We start from the raw sequence: 23,682 nt of genomic DNA, 5'->3' as shown, positions 1-23,682 counted from the left end.
GACTCACGACAGCCTTATTTTTAATAATTGCATCATTCGGGACCACCTCGAACAATTAGTACAAACAGGCGAATCTGTGTACTTGTTAGGTGAGTTACCTCTTAGCTAATTAATTATAAAGACGAATCTTTGTTTGTTTGTAAATATTTAACTCAAAAACTACTGGATTAATTCCTTCAAAAATTCTTTCATCATTAAAAAAACTACTTTATTTCTGAGTAATTTAGGCTTTATTACCGAAGTTCACGGAATTCATAAAAATTGGAGAGCAGGCGAAATCATTGAAAACTCCTAACTCCTAATAAAAATATAATTGTTGATGACAAAACATTTTATTTTTTAACAATATTCATTGTTACAGGTGATTCTGGGTATCCGCAGCGTCAGTACCTAATGGTGCCAGTTCCAAATGCAGACGAGGGAACACCAGAACATCACTATAACTAGCTGCATGCTACTGCAAGAAACACCGTAGAAAGAACAATTGGGGTCCTTAAAGCCAGATTTAGATGCCTATTAGCACATAGAGTCCTACATTATGACCCCGACACGGTTTCGAAGATTGTAATAGCATGTTGCGTGCTTCACAATATTTGTAATCGTGCCGGCCTGCCAGCTCCAGCCATATTCAATTCAGAGCTAGAGGTTGAGGCTGGTTTTCATAGGACCAGACAAAGTGTAGCTTCAAATGAGGATGTACCTAATGAAACTGCACTTGGTCAGCTATGTAGACAAAGATTGATAAATGAATTATGGAGGGCAAGGAACACGCGGTAATTGTAATTAATTCAATCAAAAATCAATGCAAATTATTTATTCCGGAAAATTATATTCATAGGTGTTAGTAACTCAATTAGGGCTTATAAACTAATGTTAGTAAATTAAGAAACTATAAGTAAAACCACAGATAATTTTTTACTACTAAAATAAGTTAAGAACTAATAAATGTATTTAAGTATAAAAGTATTTTATTTTTTTAAATTTTCAGCTAATAATTTAAGACCTTCCCCGACGGCAATCAGGCCCTCTGCTGTCATTCTGTTGGTCTCCCTTTGTGAGTTGACCATCACCTCCTGTAACTCACAGTAGCGACGGTCAATCTCAATCCGTTGCTCTTCCAAGCTAAGAAACCTTTCAGTAAAGGTTGTTAATTGAGATTGCCGCCTTTGTGATGGAGGTGATCGTCTTCTTTGCCGTTGTTGTGGACGACTCGATGACCCTGAAACGTAAAATAAATATTAATTTATTATTATTTCCACCGGTCGCGGTGACGCATTTTTGACAAGTCTTCTGATGTTATTATTATTTCCTTAATTCATTATCAAGTATTATTTAGTTTTATTTGTATGTATTTCCAAATTTTTATTGTTGACTAGCTTTCCGCCCGCGGCTTCGCCCGCGTTTTCAAAGAAAAAACCGTTCCCGTAGGATTTCCGGGATAAAACCTATCCTATGTCCTTTCTCGGGTATCAAAATATCTCTATACCAAATTTCATGCAAATTGGTTCAGTAGTTAAGGCGTGATTGAGTAACAGACAGACAGACAGAGTTACTTTCGCATTTATAATATTAGTATGGATTATAAATATTGTAAATCAATTCATAAATCTCATAATTACTTGTAGTACGACGTGGTGATGGACCCGCGACGTTCAATAATTGACGTCGAGCAGGAAAGTTGCCTGAGCCAGAGGGGGTAACTGCTTGCAGAGGGCTCGTTACCTCCGCTCTCGGTGGTGTATGAGCAGGGGAAGGTTCGGGATTCGGGATACAGTTAACATATTGCTGAATTAGTTGAGGTCTCTGAAAAAAAAAACATAGTATTTCAAATACTGGAATCAATAAAAAAGTACCATTTTCATAATATCTTATTAATATATACCTCAGTATCTGCCATACTAACATTTTCCGTATTTATAGCAGTCTCATCCAAGACTTGGTATTCCTAGAACAATATAAGAAACATTTACTAATAAGTTGTTTATTATTAAGTAATATTTTATTAATACACTAGGTATTTACTTACAATAGTTGTGGTTTCATTTATCATAGATGAAGTCGGCAATGTGGGGCTTTCGTTGGCATCAGTAAGGACGGGGATTTCCTAAAAAAAGAACATGACATTGAATAATTATATTTTACATACATACATGTATCGGATCAACAAAATCGATAACAATAGCTTACTTCAAATGGATTAATTTCCAAATGCCTATCACCAATTGCAAAACCTTCCCCGCCCATTAATGTGAGTATTTTCTCCTCCACCTCTGAAAGCTCCACCACCGATTCACATCCACCACCAGTCTTATTGCGTGCCCGGTATCTTAGGGCAGCTTTTTTCTTCACGGCACTCTTTTTGTCAGACCAATACTAAAGCAAAATTAAAAGTTTATTAATAATACATAGGTAAGCCAGATACCTACACGGTATAAGATGAATAGTTTTCTATATGCCTATTGCCTACCTTTGTCCACTGTTTCCATGTTTTAGTGCAGCCTCCCAAGCTATTTAATTTGATAGTCAACTCCTCCCATGTTTTTCTAGCTTCGTCTCTAGCGCTCGGGACTTTTGAAAAACCCTTGGCTAAGCTAGGATGTTTGCTAAGATAGTCGACTAGATACTCTACTTGGGCACGGGAGGGATGAGACGACCTTTCCGAGGAGCTACAATGTTTAAGATTTTAAGTTAAATATTTCAATAAGCTTGTAGTATAAGATAATATTTTAGTTAAATACAAGAATCACATTACTCACCTCATAGTTGTTATTTTTGCAGTTTTCTCCTTTAAATAATTTATGCAACACGTTTAACAGCAATTACACAACAACTTAATAAAGCCAAACTGAAACATTAACTAAAACTCCGGTTAAATATTTGATTCGATGTCCCCGAATTTCATTATTTTGTGCTGTTTAATCGATAGCTGGTAGTGGATTTTCTTAACAAACTGCTTTTCTTTTCCAACAAAAATGCGTAGTTTTTGTGAAAATCGAAAATGAAAATTATTTTTTTTAAGGTTATTTTTGTACTAAAAACGACACTTTTATACCATTGTCGTATTAAAACTTCTAGTAATCTCGCACACAGGCAATATTTTTAAATATAATGCCGTATTATTAATTTATTTATAACAATTTCTTAAATTATATTACCTGGAAAATGTAAGTTTGTATTTACCACGTATTTACGACATGCCATTATAGATAATAAATGTTATATTATGACGCGTTCACAATTGTAGATAATAAATATAATTCGAAAGTGATTTTTAAAATGAATTTGTCAAAAATAATTTTAAGGACAGCGCTAGTCGTCCGCTAAACGGATGAATAAAATAAATTAGTTGTCCGATTACCGGATGAATAAAATAATAATTCTTTAGAGAACTGCCGCACGTATTATAGGTTTTTTGTGGGGGGAGGAGAGGGGGGAGGAGGGCACACGTAGGTATTTGATTTTTTTTGCGCGTCGACGGAGCCCCGCTTCGCGGGGCTCCTATTTCTGTGTAGTTTTTTTTTTAAGAAACCTAACCTAACCTAACCTAACGGCTAACCTAACCTAAACTTGATTTTTTTTTGCGCGTCGACGGAGCCCCGCTTCGCGGGGCTCCTGTTTCTGTGTAGTTTTTTTTTTAAGAAACCTAACCTAACCTAACCTAACGGCTAACCTAACCTAAACTTGATTTTTTTTGCGCGTCGACGGAGCCCCGCTTCGCGGGGCTCCTATTTCTGTGTAGTTTTTTTTTTAAGAAACCTAACCTAACCTAACCTAAACCTAACCTAACGAATTGAGGGCGAATATCTCGGCCATTTTTGATTTTAGAGAAAAGTTGTTCCTATAAAACATGCTTATATTAGCGTAATCTTTACGATAAAACAATAATAAATAGGTGTTATAATGACACCAACTCCATCAAAAATTTTCTAAGTCCTGAGCCCCCTTTGCTTTAGTCCAACCCAACTAGCTTTAGTGTTAAAAGGTTATCTAGTAATCCGAATAATCGGACGATTAAATTATTTTATTCATCCGGTAATCGGACGACTAATTTATTTTATTCATCCGTTTAGCGGACGACTAGACACTTCGTAATTTTAATTTAGATAGCATTTGATAATAACAAAAATTTTACGATACATAAATAAAATACAAACAGGTTGTTTAAACCTACGTAGTTTTTAGGGTTCCGTAGCCAAAATGGCAAAAACGGAACCCTTATAGTTTCGTCATGTCCGTCTGTCCGTCTGTCCGTCTGTCCGTCTGTCACAGCCGATTTACTCGGAAACTATAAGTACTACAGTGATGAAATTTGATGGGAATATGTGTTGTATGAACCGCTACAAAAATATGACACTAAATAGTAAAAAAAAGAATTGGGGGTGGGGCCCCCCATACATGTAACTGAGGGATGAAATTTTTTTTTTCGATGTACATACCCATGTGGGGTATCAATGGAAAGGTCTTTTAAAATGATATAAAGTTTTCTAAAAAACATTTTTCTTAAAGTGAACGGTTTTTGAGATATCAGCTCTCAAAGTCGTAAAAAGTATGTCCCCCCCCCTCTATTTTTATAACTACGGGGTATAAAATTCTAAAAAAAATAGAGGTGATGCATGCTAATTAACTCTTTCAACGATTTTTGGTTTGATCAAAGTATCTCTTATAGTTTTTGAGATAGGTTGATTTAACTGTAATTTATTATATTTGCTGCTACGGAACCCTTTGTGCGCGAGCCCGACTCGCACTTGGCCGGTTTTATTTTTGTTTGAGTGGGAATCGCCCTAAAGTCGCTTCTGGCACTCGCCGGCCGCTGCCGCGGCACGCTCGCTTCGCTCGCTCGGCTCGTGCGGCAGTTCAACAGTTAACCTAACACGCTCGTCGCTTCGCTCCTCGCTACCTATTTGAATACTAAAAGTAAAAGTTAATCGATTTTTAAAACTGAAGCAAGTGAGCTATAAAAAAAACATTAAAAATTAAAATGTATCATTTATACTCTATGATAAGCTAGTATATTTGTATTGCTAATCTGTGATCTGCGTCATATTAACTAATCTGTGTTATCTGTGGCTTGTTGTGAATACAAAATATGGAACGATTTTTGGCTATACTAAATTGTTAAAATACTATTTTGACAAAATAAATTGTAATATGTAAATAAAGTAATAGGTACGTAAATATATTTAAAAATAATGCGTGTGAGTGTGATAATTAGACATTTTGATACTATAATGGCTTAAGATTTTACTTTAAGTTGCGTTTTTAGTACAAAAATAACCTTAAAAAATATCATTTTCAATTTCGATTTTCACAAAAACTACGCATTTTTGATGGAAAAGAAAAGCAGTTTGTTAAGAAAATCCACTACCAGCTATCGATTAAACAACACAAAATAATGAAATTCGGGGACATCGAATGTAATATGCAGCCAAAACTCCAACATAACTTTTAGAAAGAATGCAACACGAAACACTTTAAAATTAGGTACAAAATGTGTACAAAAGGTAACAATGTCGATAAATTCAAATCTATAAGATCCCTTCACTAGGCAAGTGAGTTTCGAAGTGAGACTCACTTCGCTTCGCCTCTGCCGAGCGGATGTTTACAGAATGCGAAACCAAAAACTCGAACGTTCGAAAGTGAAGTGAGTCGACTCACTCAGGTGAGATGCGAGTTCGGGCGCGTTTTTTACAGAATAGCCTAGCTGCTACGTCCGTACAATACGTTCCCGTGAGAAACGTCGACGCAGCAATGTCTTGGGGATCCGTTGGCGTAACTCCTCCCCCCGAAGACCAGCAACTATTTGAGCACGGTGTGATAAAATGTTGCTGGAAACTGTGGTCCTGGCGAAGATTCGGTACAATTTTGACTGTCTTGATCTTCCGTCTTTGTATTAGGGTCGTCTTGATTCTTCCAGCACGTAACGTTCTTATAACGGATTACTTTGTAAGTTGCGAAAAGTAGCAAAGTGCCCAAAAGGAATGTATAAATTGGGACAGTGGTATGGTATATCGTCGATGTATTCTTTTCTAGTTCAATCGGTGCTTGCATCAGTACCTTAGTATGAATCTTATGCAGATCTTCCAAATTTATTGAATTCAACTTTACATGATTTTCAGGGCTGTGGTTGAAGTGTATTTCATTTAAGTCGATATTACTTATTTTCAGTGGTTGTCCTCGAATTCTATCTTGAAAGTTATTGACTTTAAATTTATCTGATTCCAGGATACAAATATCCCGTTTGATAAAATATGCTAAATTTGCCCAAATCCTTAGCATAATGACAGAAAATGTAGATGATATATTGCAAGAATTGGTTAGAATTGAAAATACATTAGCTTTCATTCGTACGTCCTCAACACATCATTCTATGTTAAGTTCAAATGTGTTAAAGGATATATTAATAAAATTAAATACTATATATGGTAAGGATAGAATTTTAGAGTTAGAATTAAGACAATATTACGATATAATAAAACCAGGATATTATTTTAATGGAAAAAAGATTATAATTGTTCTTAAATTTCCGATAGTGTCTAAGGATTCATTTACTTAAGCTTCACAATATCTTTTTTGACTGATATGCTCTAGAGACCTAGAGTGTCATGAGACAAGTGGTGTGATGACTGGTACTTAAAACCTACTGAGTTATTTTTTTAGTTGTCCTACTGTTGTACTGGTCCAATTTTTTTAATTCTTTCGTTGTTGGAAAGCTACACTATCCATAAGTATAATACACTATGTTTGTTCAATAAATGCTTTTAATAAAAAAAATACTAAAAGTTTTACAATTTACCAAACATTGAGTCCATGTTTCTGTAGCAATCTATTTATTATTACTTGGGACCATATCCAATGTTATAAGTAACATTTTTATCTCTTTCAGGCAGACCATCCATCTCAATTTGCCTTAATTGACATATCAAATACTACTGATCAACCATCATGCTCAGGTTATCCACATCCACAAGATGCCAAGGATCTTGAATTGGTAAGAGCAGTTCTTGAATAGAAAACCTATATGAAATAATTCTTGTTTAAGGTGGATGTTCCGACCGTCCCTCCATACATTTTTGATGACGACTAAACATTTAACACAGACACTATTTCTTTAAAACTAATCATTTTATCACTTCTCTACAATGAAATGTGTCCGCGTTCGACCTTTTTAATCAATAACTTACATTATTTACTTAGAAAAACAACAGTGAAATACCGGCAAAATTTGACACTTCTACAGTAGTGTGCGTGACTTTTGCCAAGCGAAACACGACATAAAGCACGACATCTAGCGCGTCAATGTCTAAACGAATGGCGATGTTTAGACATTGACGCGCTAGATGTCGTGCATTCGCGTTCGTTATCTTATACATAATTCGCATAATTCTAATAAATCAAAGTTCTATGTGTAATAATTGAGTAATTTCATTTCCAATCGTTCAAAGAAAATAACAATAAAATAAAATAAAACTAATGACCTTAGAAACTATGTTTTTTTTTGTAAACAATTTATTACTCATTATTGTTCGTCCGTCGTAGGTCTGTAAACTGTATTGTACACTGAAGGTAAATGGTACTGTAGGTACTTTAGTTCGGCGTCGTCGTCGGCTTGATATAAAATTACATTCTTGATTTCATTGACACGCGCTATGATTTGCGCGCGGAATTTCTTGTGTTGTGAATTTATTTTTGTATGCTATGCATTTTTTGATTCAAATTGCAATATTTCTCTAGTATGCATTTGAGACTATATTGTAAATTGTAATAATTGATCGTGGGTATAGTAATTAATTATTCTAATAACGCAATTAGTAATATGTATATGTATTTTCGGTGGGATTCAAAACAAAAAATTGGCCCGTGATTTTTATGAAATTTCACCACATTGCAAATCACATCAATCATAGTTCATACACATGTATGACGAAAGTGATTAGTATTGTGGCTAACATTGACTCATCAGTTCATCACTGAAACCAGTGATAAATCAGTACCTATATCATATTGTGTTTGAATATTTTTAAACAATGATATAAGTATACAATTATTATAAATCGATAAACTATCAAAGTAATCACAAACTTGCAAACATTGGTAAAATATGCTTTAGCGAATTTTCAGACAGACACACAATTTTATTACTTAGTTTGTTTTAGCAAAGTAGGTACCTACTCTGTTTACGTCACGCGTCGGCCGTCGCGTCGTCGAAAACGGTGCACCCAGAAACAAACATACCTAATTACCTAATTCAGTTACAATCCTTCTTTTGTTCCAATACGATTTTTTTTCCTGATAGCTAATAGCAAAACCATATGTTACTTTGTTTTCGTAAATATGTTTTTCACCTTCCTGGTTATTTTCACATAATGAAATATAATAAAATAATAAATAGTGTATTAGATTTGTTATTGTATCTTGTATACGAATTATTCTTACTTGTTGGTTATGAAATGTTCAAATACCTATTGAAATAATTTACTGTTACAAATCATTAGTGTTATTAGTTTTGAGTGAATAGGCATGGATCAGAAATTCAGAATATTATATGCTGCTAACTACTCAAATACATACATGTTTTGATAAAAAAAAACAATAGTGTACAGTGAAATTAGTCTCGAGAAATTTTTGCATATGTAGTGGTGTGTATATTACTCAGATCTTAGAGCGCGTTTCCATTATATCGTTCTAGCCTATACAAAAATGTTTCGATATCCTAACATTACTATTTAATTTTATACTTATCCCTAGCAATACTCTGATTTATGTTTTAAAGAAAATGGTTTTGACTTTATAAAAAAAATAATATATCATTCAATTTTACGTCCTTGAGCCAATGACAAGGCGAATACCGTGAAACAATAAAATATCTTGTTCATAATAATTTGTTTCGTAATTAATATTTGACCATAATAATTACGAAACAAAACAAATAAATAAATCGTCACTTGATAGTGGAAAGTGGAAACACGCACAAAACCAGAATAAACCAGTTTACGCTGTCCGCAGGTGCCTCGTGCAGTCCGGCGTCAGTCGCTTGGTACCGTTAGAACATAAAGCACACATTTCATTCGAAAATTATAATTATTACGTAGTTTAATTGTTAAATTTTGTATTTGTTGATTGTTGTTATTGTTTGTTATTGTTGTTATTGTTTGTTATTAAAGTGAAACTTTTATTACATCGTCTCAAACTTTTTGGTCTGTCGCGTGTATCGCGGCTGCCGAGTAGGTATACCTACTCGGCAGCCGACCGTCACGCGACATGCGCTACACAAAGCAGTGTTCGGAACCGTTCGAACAGTTTCACTTTTACCGTGGTTTACATTTTTGGCCGGAGAACACCTAATTCATACACGTCTTCACTGAAGTAAAAATCGGCACTGCTTGTAATGTTTGGAACTAATAAAATATTAATAATACTAATATTATATACTTGAATAAAAACTAAAAATAAAATGTTGTTTTTTTTTATTTGCTGACCATACACTACTACAAACGCAAAAATTTCTCCAAGCTAATTTACCTGTAATGTAATAAAATAAAACTGCGTTTTATTGTAATCAATTTTGACATTATTTATTTTCCAAAATTAATGATGAATAAAATAGTTTACGCCAACAAATATGTATAACTTTTATTTTTATAACAATCGTTCATACCGTAGCAGGTAGCGTTTTGAGTCTCACGCAACGTTGCCGCATCGCATGACAGCAGCAATTGCGACGTTGCCATTCCTTTAGTATAAACAAACACTATGGATACCTACGCGTAGGTACGCTCGCGAATGCAAATTCGGTGATTTACTAATTATTGATAATCATTGAATTCGTTTTGAAATAGCCTGTACTTTGTAATTTTTAGTGTTATAGACATTTATAAAATGTGGTGCTCATTTTTTTTTGTAATAAATTATCCCGCTACGCTATTGTATTTTCGTTGTTTTATTTCAAGTGAACACCCATACAATTTTGTCACGAGCCGCCTCTGGCCTCTGGGTGAAATCAACCAGTCAAATGATTTTTGTTCTAATTGTATTTTGGTAGTAGTTTGTTTAGAATTTACATTACCATTGTTTAATTTTTATTTTGTATTTGCAGTAAAATAAAAAGATGAAAAACTTCATTAGGTATATTGTCTACTGTATCCTCCACAGTTGTGTGACCCCGACGTGCATTGAACACGCAGCTTTCTGATACTAGTAGCTAAAATCAAAACCACAGATATGTCTGTGATCAAAACCATAATAATATTTTTACCTACCTATTATTTTACTAAAAGTCGAGTGCATCGAAATCGTAAATATATGTTTTTCACCTTCCTGGTTTTTTTTCCATAGTAAATAGTGTTTTTGATTTGTTGTATTTTCCTAGCCAAATTATTACAAACAATATTTTCGCTCCAACTCCAAGGTATCGTATTACGAGTACGAGTTAATTGTGTCTTTAAGAAGTATAGTAATAAAACAAACAAAATAAATCTTGTGTAGAGCAATTTAAATCTCGATAATTATTTCTATTAATATTATACAAACTTTTTTAACCGCCTCATTCAGTCGTAGAGCTGTCAAATGTCGATTGCGCGGCAAATTTGTATTTTTTTTTTTCATTTTGAAAATTTCATCATCTGTTGTTTTACAGTATTTTTTTATCAAAATATGTAATGCAGTTTACAATAAAAACAACGTATATCGAAACAATACAGCTTTGTGTGAATATTAAATTATGTTCTCAGTTCAATTACTTATTAAGTACTATTTTTCGTACATTTTGATATCAGTTGAAAATATTATACTTATTATCATATAAAATTTTTGGTTAATGCAGCTGGTATAATAAGGTAATGCGCTTTCGTGTTTTAACTACATAATTAGTTCAATATTAATTTGTCGTAAAATACGTTATTTTGTTATTAATTTGAATAATATTGTAAGGAATCTAATTCAGTGTTAGATTTTCAAAATTAGATTAAGGATAATTTGTAATCATTGAAATAAATATTTTTGGATGTACATACTGGTCTTTTTATTTTATTCCCCTGTGCTCATATTATGTCATGAAACCTTTCAGTAGATACATGGACGAAATCGCAGCCAGCTGCAGCGCCCAGCAGTAATTAGCTATAACATATAGGTAGGTAAGGTAATAAATAATAGCTCTATAGTTAATACGCACCTTGATACTTACCGTAGAGTTGTTTGATGTTGAATCCGTAATAAATAAAATTTACACAATTGAATGTTACTTTTGATAGGTTATTCAGATAGAAATAAACGAAAAAAGTTTGGAAAATCCAAAAGTGCACGCCTCATAATTTTTTTTTAATAATTATTTATTAATTATTATTTTTGTTTATTTAATAACAATTAAACCACATCGAATCAGACCCTGAAAAATGAAAGGGTTCTATTCCTGAGCATACTCAAGCGTAAGAGAAAAAAAAAAGACTCGATTAGTAAAGTATTTCGGTCGCTATCGTGTTAACAAGAAAATCCTCCGCACATACAGACACACGGACGTCCAAGACAGAACTTTTTTAAACTGTTTTTTAACTAGTTTAAATAACAAAAATGACATCAAAAATATCATGAATGTTAAAAATAGTGTTTTTTTCTTAATATGTGTGTGTATTTATTATCTTACAAGTGCAATGTATGATACATAAAGACATTTTAAGTTTGAAAAATCAGATGTTTTGCGCGAAGTGACAGTAGTACCCACCTCAACGCTTCGCTTATGAGGCGTGCAATAAATAAATAGTTCCCGTTCCCGTGGGATTTACGGGATATAACCTATCCTATTTGTTAATCCAAGTTACCTGTTGAGTATGAATATCATCGTTTACGCATGAAAATAAGTGGACGCGATCTCCACTTATGTTCATACAAATACAGACTTTACAGGGTGCTCCAAAATTACAACATTTCAAAATTTTTTGCTACTTGTTTTTATTTTTATTTTAATTAAAACTAGATAAAAACTAACAGTAATTTTTACTTTTTGAAAATATTTAGGTTTTTATTAATGTTTAAAAATCGTCTTATTCCTAAATGACGTCATTCTTATGGTGGACTTTGTTCTAACGTCTGTATGTATAACGTCGCCACATCAATTTTAATTTTAATTTATTTTCTCTTAAAATTTGCGATTAAGAAAATATTTTTTGTGGTAACAATAGCATTATGAAGAAATGCTTTTTTTTTTCTTTCATGCTCTTAATTTTATAATAGTACCTATAAAATGAAATGTTATCCAACTTCAAATCGAAAGGCACTGTATCCATACAGAAAAATGTCTAAGCTGTACAAAAGTGAAATCTACATTTAATTATACCATAACTTAATTATAAAACGTTACATAGAACTTATAAATCAAAAATTTCGAAAATTCGAGTTTTAAACATTTTTTATTAAATACAGCTTATGTAAAGGATAAAAATCAATAAACTTAAAGATTCAGAATAAATAAACAATTACACAAATTATGTTTCAGACAGCCGGAGGCCCCAAAAAAAACTACGAATTCACTTAGAAATACTTTAATATAAACTTATTACAATACGTCTTGCTCGATGCAAGTCTTAACAATTAATAACTATAAAGCTAATTGAATATAAAATGAAAACTTAAAATTACGTTGCGCCAATGGAATCTGCAGTGCTATTCTGTAAGGTTATTATAAAAACTCGAACGCGGAATCCGCGGTGAGTTTTCGATTTCGTATTCTGTAAAACTCGACAGTACTAGTGGCGCCACATCGTCGAGAGCGGCGACGAGGCGAACTGTGCTAAGTGAGTATTTTGACCACAGACATGTATCAAGATAGACTAAGCGAGTGTATGTACTTCCCGTGTCCAAACTAAGTTTATGAAACTTACTTGACGCTGGCCTACACTCAGTCCGCGCTTGCAGTTCGCCAAGGAAAGACGTGAAGCTGAATAAAGTAAAATGCCGAATTGCGCCGTTATAAACTGTAGAAACTCCACAGCTGTGAGTGGCCGAGTTAGCATAGATGTTTCCTTCCACCGGTAAGTAATTTTCTAATCAGAATATGCACTATTTATTTTAAAATCAAATAAAGAATATCTGTGGAAAACGATCGTGACAAACACGGATACCAAATCATACGAAATGATTCGGAATACATTGCGGCTTTTACTTGGCACGGTAAAGATCGCGTCGTATGATAACAAGCAATGAATAGCGTCTTCTCATTTTTCTGTTCTCATTTTTCTGTCCAATTTTGTGGTTAGTGATGTTCATTTGATGCAACAGTTCTCGATTCTAATCGATTTTATAATCGAACAGAAAAATGATAATTTGAAGGAGCAATTTTTCAGAAAAAAAGGCATAGATTTTTTTTGTCATTTAATACGACTTGACCTAGAACTTTTAAGTATTTTAATACAAAGGTACTAAAAATAAATATTATGACATGGACGCCATTAGTTATAAAGTGTCATCTTGGGAGTTTTTTAAGAAAACTCCTTATTGCTTAGACTATGTTTGTTTTTTCAGTTTTCCAAGTAACCCGAACATAAAAGGAAAATGGATCGATGCAACGGGACATAAAGATTGATTGATTGACAGTTTCATTACTTTCTTTCGATGGCCTCTCTAGTACGTAGTACATGGTAACTCAATGGGCATATGTAAGAAAAAGCTAAAACACATTAGTTTACTTGTTAGAATATTAAAAGGTTTATAACTTTATTTTATCATCCCTCTGTCTATGGTAATTATCATTTTTCTGTCTTGAATCGATTTAGTAATCGATTACGATTCATTTATTTGACTACCTCTTAGACATAGATCTAGTTTGATCTGATTTCTTTCGATTTACTTCGATGGGATAGGACGATACTAGAATCGCCGCGCGAGTGGCGGCCTAATCGATTTAGCGTAAAATGAAATTAACATCACTAAAAAGCGCTCGTGACGTCATAACGCGTCAAGGTCAGTACAAAAAATATGACACGCTTGGTTTTCATACAGATCGCGGTACTTGCGTTGTCTACTTAAATATACATGTCTGTGATTTTGACGTTTATAGTATGAATTCGGCATTCTGTAAGGTAATTTTACACCTCGAACGTCGAGTTCGAGTATTTACAAATACGAATTCACCTGTCAGCAATTCACTCGCCTATTAGGTGCCGAGTTCGTGAGTGAGTTAGTGGTTGTGGAACAAATTTGATACAAATTTTATATATTTTTTTACTAAAATGGCGCGTTATTTTATATTAAGTGCTATAATACGAGAAGCTAATGCTGTGGATATAATAGAAAGTCGCCGGCAAAGTACCAGCATTCGGGACATGCAAATTATTAATCGAAATAAAAATTTTGTTGAATGCTACCGTTTATCGGAAGAACTAGTTTCTCAAGTGATGGAAGACATTAAAGTTTTAGTTAAAAAACCTCAACGTCGACGAAGAGGATTAACTGCTAGAGTCAAGGTATGTATCTAAGTGCTTTATATGTGTATTCATAATGTCATGAAAAGTTACTGTTACAATAGTCATCGGTCCCGTGATTTCATCTGCGGAAGTCCCGATCCCGTGTGAATATTGGGATAACTTTCCCATAACTCTGTAAAACATTCCATTATGTAGGTAGGTAACATAACTTCCTCGCATAGAACATAGAACCACTAACGATAACGTCATCTAATCCCCGATTATTTTTTATGATGTCACCCTTTCAAGTGGTAGGTACCCTATGTTAAAGTCCAAAGATTCTCTCCCTTACGGTTTCTTTAAAAACGTTTTGAGTTATTAACCGACTTTAATTATGGATGGTTTCCTTATCAGATTAAGTACCTTTTATTTTGATAGTTTCAAGAAATTTCATTAATTTTTTTCAGTTGTTATGTGCACTTTCTTTCTTTGCGACTGGGAGCTATCAAAGGATATGTGGAAAACACATAAATTCGTTTGTGTCGCAGCCATCAGCATCTCGTAGTATCCACGAGGTCATAGAAGCCCTAAGCCATCCAAGTATAGTAAAAAAATACATAAGATTTCCCCAAAATTCTGAAGAAAGACTGAGACTCAAAACAAGGTTTGTGTACCTACCTAAATAAACCTATCATGTTAATGAAAAATATTTAATGATTTTTTTATTTCTTATTGCAGATTCTATGAGAAATTCAGTATTCCTGGGGTAATAGGATGTGTAGATGGGACTTTTGTGACAATGGTGAGACCAACTTGCCATGAAGAACGATACTACTGTCGCAAAGGATATCATGCAAGAAATGTACAAATGGTAAGCCTGATATAATAATGTCTGTATACGCTTTCGCACTTGAACCACAGAAAATCGATTTAATGAAATTTGGACCAATTCCATAGGATCATTAACGAAGCAGTATAAATCACAAGACGCTGCTAGTACCTATATTTTTTTTAACATTCATTAGAACAGCCACATAAAAATAGTTGTAAAATAATTCTTTTTGCAGTTCACAGATGCAGATTTGAACATAATACATGTAGATGCAACATATGGCGGAGCGACTCACGACAGCCTTATTTTTAATAATTGCATCATTCGGGACCACCTCGAACAATTAGTACAAACAGGCGAATCTGTGTACTTGTTAGGTGAGTTACCTCTTAGCTAATTAATTATAAAGACGAATCTTTGTTTGTTTGTAAATATTTAACTCAAAAACTACTGGATTAATTCCTTCAAAAATTCTTTCATCATTAAAAAAACTACTTTATTTCTGAGTAATTTAGGCTTTATTACCGAAGTTCACGGAATTCATAAAAATTGGAGAGCAGGCGAAATCATTGAAAACTCCTAACTCCTAATAAAAATATAATTGTTGATGACAAAACATTTTATTTTTTAACAATATTCATTGTTACAGGTGATTCTGGGTATCCGCAGCGTCAGTACCTAATGGTGCCAGTTCCAAATGCAGACGAGGGAACACCAGAACATCACTATAACTAGCTGCATGCTACTGCAAGAAACACCGTAGAAAGAACAATTGGGGTCCTTAAAGCCAGATTTAGATGCCTATTAGCACATAGAGTCCTACATTATGACCCCGACACGGTTTCGAAGATTGTAATAGCATGTTGCGTGCTTCACAATATTTGTAATCGTGCCGGCCTGCCAGCTCCAGCCATATTCAATTCAGAGCTAGAGGTTGAGGCTGGTTTTCATAGGACCAGACAAAGTGTAGCTTCAAATGAGGATGTACCTAATGAAACTGCACTTGGTCAGCTATGTAGACAAAGATTGATAAATGAATTATGGAGGGCAAGGAACACGCGGTAATTGTAATTAATTCAATCAAAAATCAATGCAAATTATTTATTCCGGAAAATTATATTCATAGGTGTTAGTAACTCAATTAGGGCTTATAAACTAATGTTAGTAAATTAAGAAACTATAAGTAAAACCACAGATAATTTTTTACTACTAAAATAAGTTAAGAACTAATAAATGTATTTAAGTATAAAAGTATTTTATTTTTTTAAATTTTCAGCTAATAATTTAAGACCTTCCCCGACGGCAATCAGGCCCTCTGCTGTCATTCTGTTGGTCTCCCTTTGTGAGTTGACCATCACCTCCTGTAACTCACAGTAGCGACGGTCAATCTCAATCCGTTGCTCTTCCAAGCTAAGAAACCTTTCAGTAAAGGTTGTTAATTGAGATTGCCGCCTTTGTGATGGAGGTGATCGTCTTCTTTGCCGTTGTTGTGGACGACTCGATGACCCTGAAACGTAAAATAAATATTAATTTATTATTATTTCCACCGGTCGCGGTGACGCATTTTTGACAAGTCTTCTGATGTTATTATTATTTCCTTAATTCATTATCAAGTATTATTTAGTTTTATTTGTATGTATTTCCAAATTTTTATTGTTGACTAGCTTTCCGCCCGCGGCTTCGCCCGCGTTTTCAAAGAAAAAACCGTTCCCGTAGGATTTCCGGGATAAAACCTATCCTATGTCCTTTCTCGGGTATCAAAATATCTCTATACCAAATTTCATGCAAATTGGTTCAGTAGTTAAGGCGTGATTGAGTAACAGACAGACAGACAGAGTTACTTTCGCATTTATAATATTAGTATGGATTATAAATATTGTAAATCAATTCATAAATCTCATAATTACTTGTAGTACGACGTGGTGATGGACCCGCGACGTTCAATAATTGACGTCGAGCAGGAAAGTTGCCTGAGCCAGAGGGGGTAACTGCTTGCAGAGGGCTCGTTACCTCCGCTCTCGGTGGTGTATGAGCAGGGGAAGGTTCGGGATTCGGGATACAGTTAACATATTGCTGAATTAGTTGAGGTCTCTGAAAAAAAAAACATAGTATTTCAAATACTGGAATCAATAAAAAAGTACCATTTTCATAATATCTTATTAATATATACCTCAGTATCTGCCATACTAACATTTTCCGTATTTATAGCAGTCTCATCCAAGACTTGGTATTCCTAGAACAATATAAGAAACATTTACTAATAAGTTGTTTATTATTAAGTAATATTTTATTAATACACTAGGTATTTACTTACAATAGTTGTGGTTTCATTTATCATAGATGAAGTCGGCAATGTGGGGCTTTCGTTGGCATCAGTAAGGACGGGGATTTCCTAAAAAAAGAACATGACATTGAATAATTATATTTTACATACATACATGTATCGGATCAACAAAATCGATAACAATAGCTTACTTCAAATGGATTAATTTCCAAATGCCTATCACCAATTGCAAAACCTTCCCCGCCCATTAATGTGAGTATTTTCTCCTCCACCTCTGAAAGCTCCACCACCGATTCACATCCACCACCAGTCTTATTGCGTGCCCGGTATCTTAGGGCAGCTTTTTTCTTCACGGCACTCTTTTTGTCAGACCAATACTAAAGCAAAATTAAAAGTTTATTAATAATATATAGGTAAGCCAGATACCTACACGGTATAAGATGAATAGTTTTCTATATGCCTATTGCCTACCTTTGTCCACTGTTTCCATGTTTTAGTGCAGCCTCCCAAGCTATTTAATTTGATAGTCAACTCCTCCCATGTTTTTCTAGCTTCGTCTCTAGCGCTCGGGACTTTTGAAAAACCCTTGGCTAAGCTAGGATGTTTGCTAAGATAGTCGACTAGATACTCTACTTGGGCACGGGAGGGATGAGACGACCTTTCCGAGGAGCTACAATGTTTAAGATTTTAAGTTAAATATTTCAATAAGCTTGTAGTATAAGATAATATTTTAGTTAAATACAAGAATCACATTACTCACCTCATAGTTGTTATTTTTGCAGTTTTCTCCTTTAAATAATTTATGCAACACGTTTAACAGCAATTACACAACAACTTAATAAAGCCAAACTGAAACATTAACTAAAACTCCGGTTAAATATTTGATTCGATGTCCCCGAATTTCATTATTTTGTGCTGTTTAATCGATAGCTGGTAGTGGATTTTCTTAACAAACTGCTTTTCTTTTCCAACAAAAATGCGTAGTTTTTGTGAAAATCGAAAATGAAAATTATTTTTTTTAAGGTTATTTTTGTACTAAAAACGACACTTTTATACCATTGTCGTATTAAAACTTCTAGTAATCTCGCACACAGGCAATATTTTTAAATATAATGCCGTATTATTAATTTATTTATAACAATTTCTTAAATTATATTACCTGGAAAATGTAAGTTTGTATTTACCACGTATTTACGACATGCCATTATAGATAATAAATGTTATATTATGACGCGTTCACAATTGTAGATAATAAATATAATTCGAAAGTGATTTTTAAAATGAATTTGTCAAAAATAATTTTAAGGACAGCGCTAGTCGTCCGCTAAACGGATGAATAAAATAAATTAGTTGTCCGATTACCGGATGAATAAAATAATAATTCTTTAGAGAACTGCCGCACGTATTATAGGTTTTTTGTGGGGGGAGGAGAGGGGGGAGGAGGGCACACGTAGGTATTTGATTTTTTTTGCGCGTCGACGGAGCCCCGCTTCGCGGGGCTCCTATTTCTGTGTAGTTTTTTTTTTAAGAAACCTAACCTAACCTAACCTAACGGCTAACCTAACCTAAACTTGATTTTTTTTTGCGCGTCGACGGAGCCCCGCTTCGCGGGGCTCCTGTTTCTGTGTAGTTTTTTTTTTAAGAAACCTAACCTAACCTAACCTAACGGCTAACCTAACCTAAACTTGATTTTTTTTGCGCGTCGACGGAGCCCCGCTTCGCGGGGCTCCTATTTCTGTGTAGTTTTTTTTTTAAGAAACCTAACCTAACCTAACCTAAACCTAACCTAACGAATTGAGGGCGAATATCTCGGCCATTTTTGATTTTAGAGAAAAGTTGTTCCTATAAAACATGCTTATATTAGCGTAATCTTTACGATAAAACAATAATAAATAGGTGTTATAATGACACCAACTCCATCAAAAATTTTCTAAGTCCTGAGCCCCCTTTGCTTTAGTCCAACCCAACTAGCTTTAGTGTTAAAAGGTTATCTAGTAATCCGAATAATCGGACGATTAAATTATTTTATTCATCCGGTAATCGGACGACTAATTTATTTTATTCATCCGTTTAGCGGACGACTAGACACTTCGTAATTTTAATTTAGATAGCATTTGATAATAACAAAAATTTTACGATACATAAATAAAATACAAACAGGTTGTTTAAACCTACGTAGTTTTTTTTTGTTTGAGTGGGAATCGCCCTAAAGTCGCTTCTGGCACTCGCCGGCCGCTGCCGCGGCACGCTCGCTTCGCTCGCTCGGCTCGTGCGGCAGTTCAACAGTTAACCTAACACGCTCGTCGCTTCGCTCCTCGCTACCTATTTGAATACTAAAAGTAAAAGTTAATCGATTTTTAAAACTGAAGCAAGTGAGCTATAAAAAAAAACATTAAAAATTAAAATGTATCATTTATACTAGGGTTGTAACGGAGGCCTACTTAGCGGAGGTGGAGGCGGATGCGGAGGTGAAGAGGTTCGCCTCCGCGGATGCGGAGGTTAACGGAGGCGGAGGCGGAGGTGAAATTTGTTGGGAAAATTTATAATTATCGTCTACTTCTACAAAGTACTGCCAAATTTCACTAGTTTTCGGCTTCATCACGTTATTTAAATAACAATAACTAATAGTTACGCACAAAATTACTTAAAACAATCACGGCTCAATTGCAACTACGCGGTACCGAACGCTTTGACAAGTTGATTCCTGTTATTCATTCAATCACACTCCCACCACCCGCTTGGCCGTGTTCCCGCGGCTTTAGCAAACTCTCGACCTCGACCATTTCACTTGAAAGCACGCAGTTTGTGATCGTAAATGAACTTCCGATATGACTCCGCATAAATTTTGCGGAGGCGGATGCGGAGGCGGAGGTTAAATTCTTTGCGGAAGTTCCGCAGTAACGGAGGCGGAGGCGGAGTTCCGTTACAACCCTAATTTATACTCTATGATAAGCTAGTATATTTGTATTGCTAATCTGTGATCTGCGTCATATTAACTAATCTGTGTTATCTGTGGCTTGTTGTGAATACAAAATATGGAACGATTTTTGGCTATACTAAATTGTTAAAATACTATTTTGACAAAATAAATTGTAATATGTAAATAAAGTAATAGGTACGTAAATATATTTAAAAACTAGCTGGTGCGTTGTGCGCGGGCTGCAAGCAGCCCGCGAGCTTCCGTGTGCTCCAAGAGTTTTAACAAACGATGTTCTTTTTTTTATCTATAATTATTCTAGCTATCTTCAGCTCTTGGACTATAGCAATATAATTTCTAATTTTTATTTTGTCAGAAAAAAAAGTCCAAGACAACACTTACTCAATTAAACGCAATTCATCGTTTCATAATCATAAAAAAAAATATATAACTATATAGGGTATATTATGACAAAAAACGCTAAGAGATCATTGATGTAAAAAAAATACACCGAAATTGTATGTTTTTTTTCTATTATAATCATTATACAATTATACATGTTTCAACAACAAAATGTAATTGGCAATGTAATTTGTGTATTTTTGTTGTATGTACATACTTATAGTTGTACCAACTAAAAAGAAAATAGCAAACTGACACATTTTTTAACTTAAATATATGTAATACCTGTATATTTATACTGTGTTACATCAATCTATTGTTATGATAAATTATATATTGAAGAATAATAATTGAAAAAATAATGTTTAAAAATCTTACACCACCATACTTCATAATTTAATCGATATTCATTAATCATATATGTACTATGTACTACCCTATTTTTCTTATTTAATTAAAAGTATAAAAAAGCGAAATATAAGAAAAAATAAATAAATCAATGTTCAGTTTTCGAGCAGCCTAGTCTTTAAATATATTAAACATTATAATACAAAATTTAAACATCACTAATTTCTCTTTCAGTTTTGAAACGACTTCGATAATATAGAAAGTGATTGTTTTTAACAGAAGCAATAATGAAAATAGAAGATTGAAATTATTTAATGAAAAAGTGATCTCGGCAAAACGTGTTTTTAAAAGATACAATACAAAATTAGATACCTAAATAATGTGTTTTAATTTCATTGAACATATTCATATACCTACAAATAATGATTACCTCTTGTCTTGTTTTTAAAAACTAACAAAAAACTGAATTATATAAACAAGTACTCCTGTGGAGTGTAGCTGATATTAAAATTAAATGTTAAGTAGGTAGGTAGTTCGTTATGTAAAACCTCGAAATAATAGTTTGTTATCGTTATTTTTTCTTATCTAGTTACATTAAATTGACTTTGTTGATTTTTAATTGAAGTTGTATTCTCAATATTTCTAGTCCCTTAGGTATTTTAGTAATTTAGCTGCAAGCCAATAATTTAAATAGTAGTTAGGACCATTAATATTACTTAAAAATCTTAAAATTTTCATTTGTCAATATCATTCATCAGTGTTTTTTCTATCATTTATCAGTGTTTTTTAATTCTATCATTTTATAATCCTCGTAGTGCCTTTTTTAATTTATGTACCTACTGAATTAGGTGTTAGGAAGATATACCTAAGTTTATTATAAAAAAATAAAAATATAGTTATTTATATCAGTTCCATCTGTCGGTTTGCAATGATTAATTTGTTAAGTTCTTCATACACTGTTTATTGAATCGAACATGTGAATAATGATTTTAGTAGTTCATTTCTATGTGTTTCTATGGCATACTTAGATCATTAAGTAAATGGCATAAGAAAAAGCTAATTTTAAGTAGGTAATAAGTACTAAACATTGTCTTGTGTAGTAGATGATAGGCAATTTATCTAATCAAAACTTTAATTATTTCAATAATAAAACAGCTATCTTCATAGATTATTTACATATTATATCAAAATTTAGTTTCATCAAATCAATAATAATAATTATTTTTGAATTGCGAATAAAACAACAATAATTGAAACTAAAATGGTTTTATTAACATGACTATATTATTCAACTAATGGTAATAGTAATACATTTTTTCATACAACTTAAATAAAATCTATACATAAAAAAAACGTAGGAAAATACACTTGAATATTTTTTGGGTGCGATTTACAAAATAATAATCGAAGCAAAAAATATGCTACCCCGGGCTAGACGTAAACAGTAGTGCATGGATAAACTTAAAATTTTGAATAAATATTATAAAAACAGGTCGGATCAACATATTAAAAGCTAAACATATAATATAACATCTTGCTAAGACCAATAGGAGCGTAACAATGCGGATAAAGCCACGGAGCACGATGGTGGTCTGTTTCGTGCTTTCACGTGTTTCTTCTTAGTGACGCTGCTTTGAGCACCTGGCGCGTCTGGCTGAAATTGTTTAAAATATGAATACATATTTTTGTTATCCTTTTTCACATGCATGAGTATGAGTATCAATCAAAAATCAAGAATAGTCCATAATAAAGATTAGATTGAAATTCAATTTATGAATAGATATATATATATATATATATATATATATATATATATATGAATTCTTGAAAGTCACAACTTTGGTTTTTAACAGCGATGTTTATTATAAAACTTATTGTTTGTGACGAGAGTTTTATAGTTAGAAATTAAAGATTTTAATGTATTTTACAACAAATATAGTTAATAGTATAAATTTATAAAAAAATATATTTTGTTCTAATAGTAACAGAGGTTGCATTGAGGAAACTATTTTTGATCAATACTTTATGTAGTTTGATCGTTTCATAAACAAAAATTAGGCCAAAAATATAATTAACATACCTACTTAACTGGTGATTCCATTTTGTACTGATACAAAGCCTGTTTTATATATGTACAATATTTTGACTTCAATTATTCCTTTTATTGGTTGTGTCATTCCTCCTCCTGATGAAACTGTCTTTATGTTATAGAGTAATTTATGGCATTTCTGAAAAAAAAAATCCACATTTAATGAAAACCTTCAATTTGTCAAAACTAAATCAAATAATTGGGACCACCACATTGCAGGCAGCTTTGTAAAATATTTTGCCCTCAAGTCCTATGGATGAAACTGGTCTTTTATATTTTCCTATTTCTACTGGGAATCAATTGTGGCGTTTCTGAAAAAAAAAAAAACATTTATAAAATATTTGATTATCCTCATTTTTTATCACTGGCAATAATTTTTAACGTTTTAATACACTTTTTTTAAATTTATTGAGAGTTTTG

The 23,682-nt window shown here is 33.2% G+C and overlaps 1 long non-coding RNA gene across 1 annotated transcript; it reads right to left on the bottom strand.

Moving 5' to 3' along the window:
• Positions 1–22,561: 22,561 nt before the first annotated feature.
• Positions 22,562–23,477, bottom strand: LOC149474911 (uncharacterized). The gene is made up of 2 exons (XR_016318170.1): positions 23,258–23,477; positions 22,562–22,827 (listed from the first exon to the last, which is right to left on the bottom strand). It is a non-coding gene; the product is annotated as an uncharacterized LOC149474911 (long non-coding RNA).
• Positions 23,478–23,682: the final 205 nt, after the last annotated feature.

This window comes from Colias philodice, chromosome 32 (assembly GCF_061535455.1).
Source record: "Colias philodice isolate Cphi_HAF_F1 chromosome 32, ilColPhil1 Martin Lab GWU primary, whole genome shotgun sequence".
Taxonomy (NCBI): Eukaryota; Metazoa; Arthropoda; class Insecta; order Lepidoptera; family Pieridae; genus Colias; species Colias philodice.
This window is presented reverse-complemented; position numbering and strand designations above follow the sequence as displayed.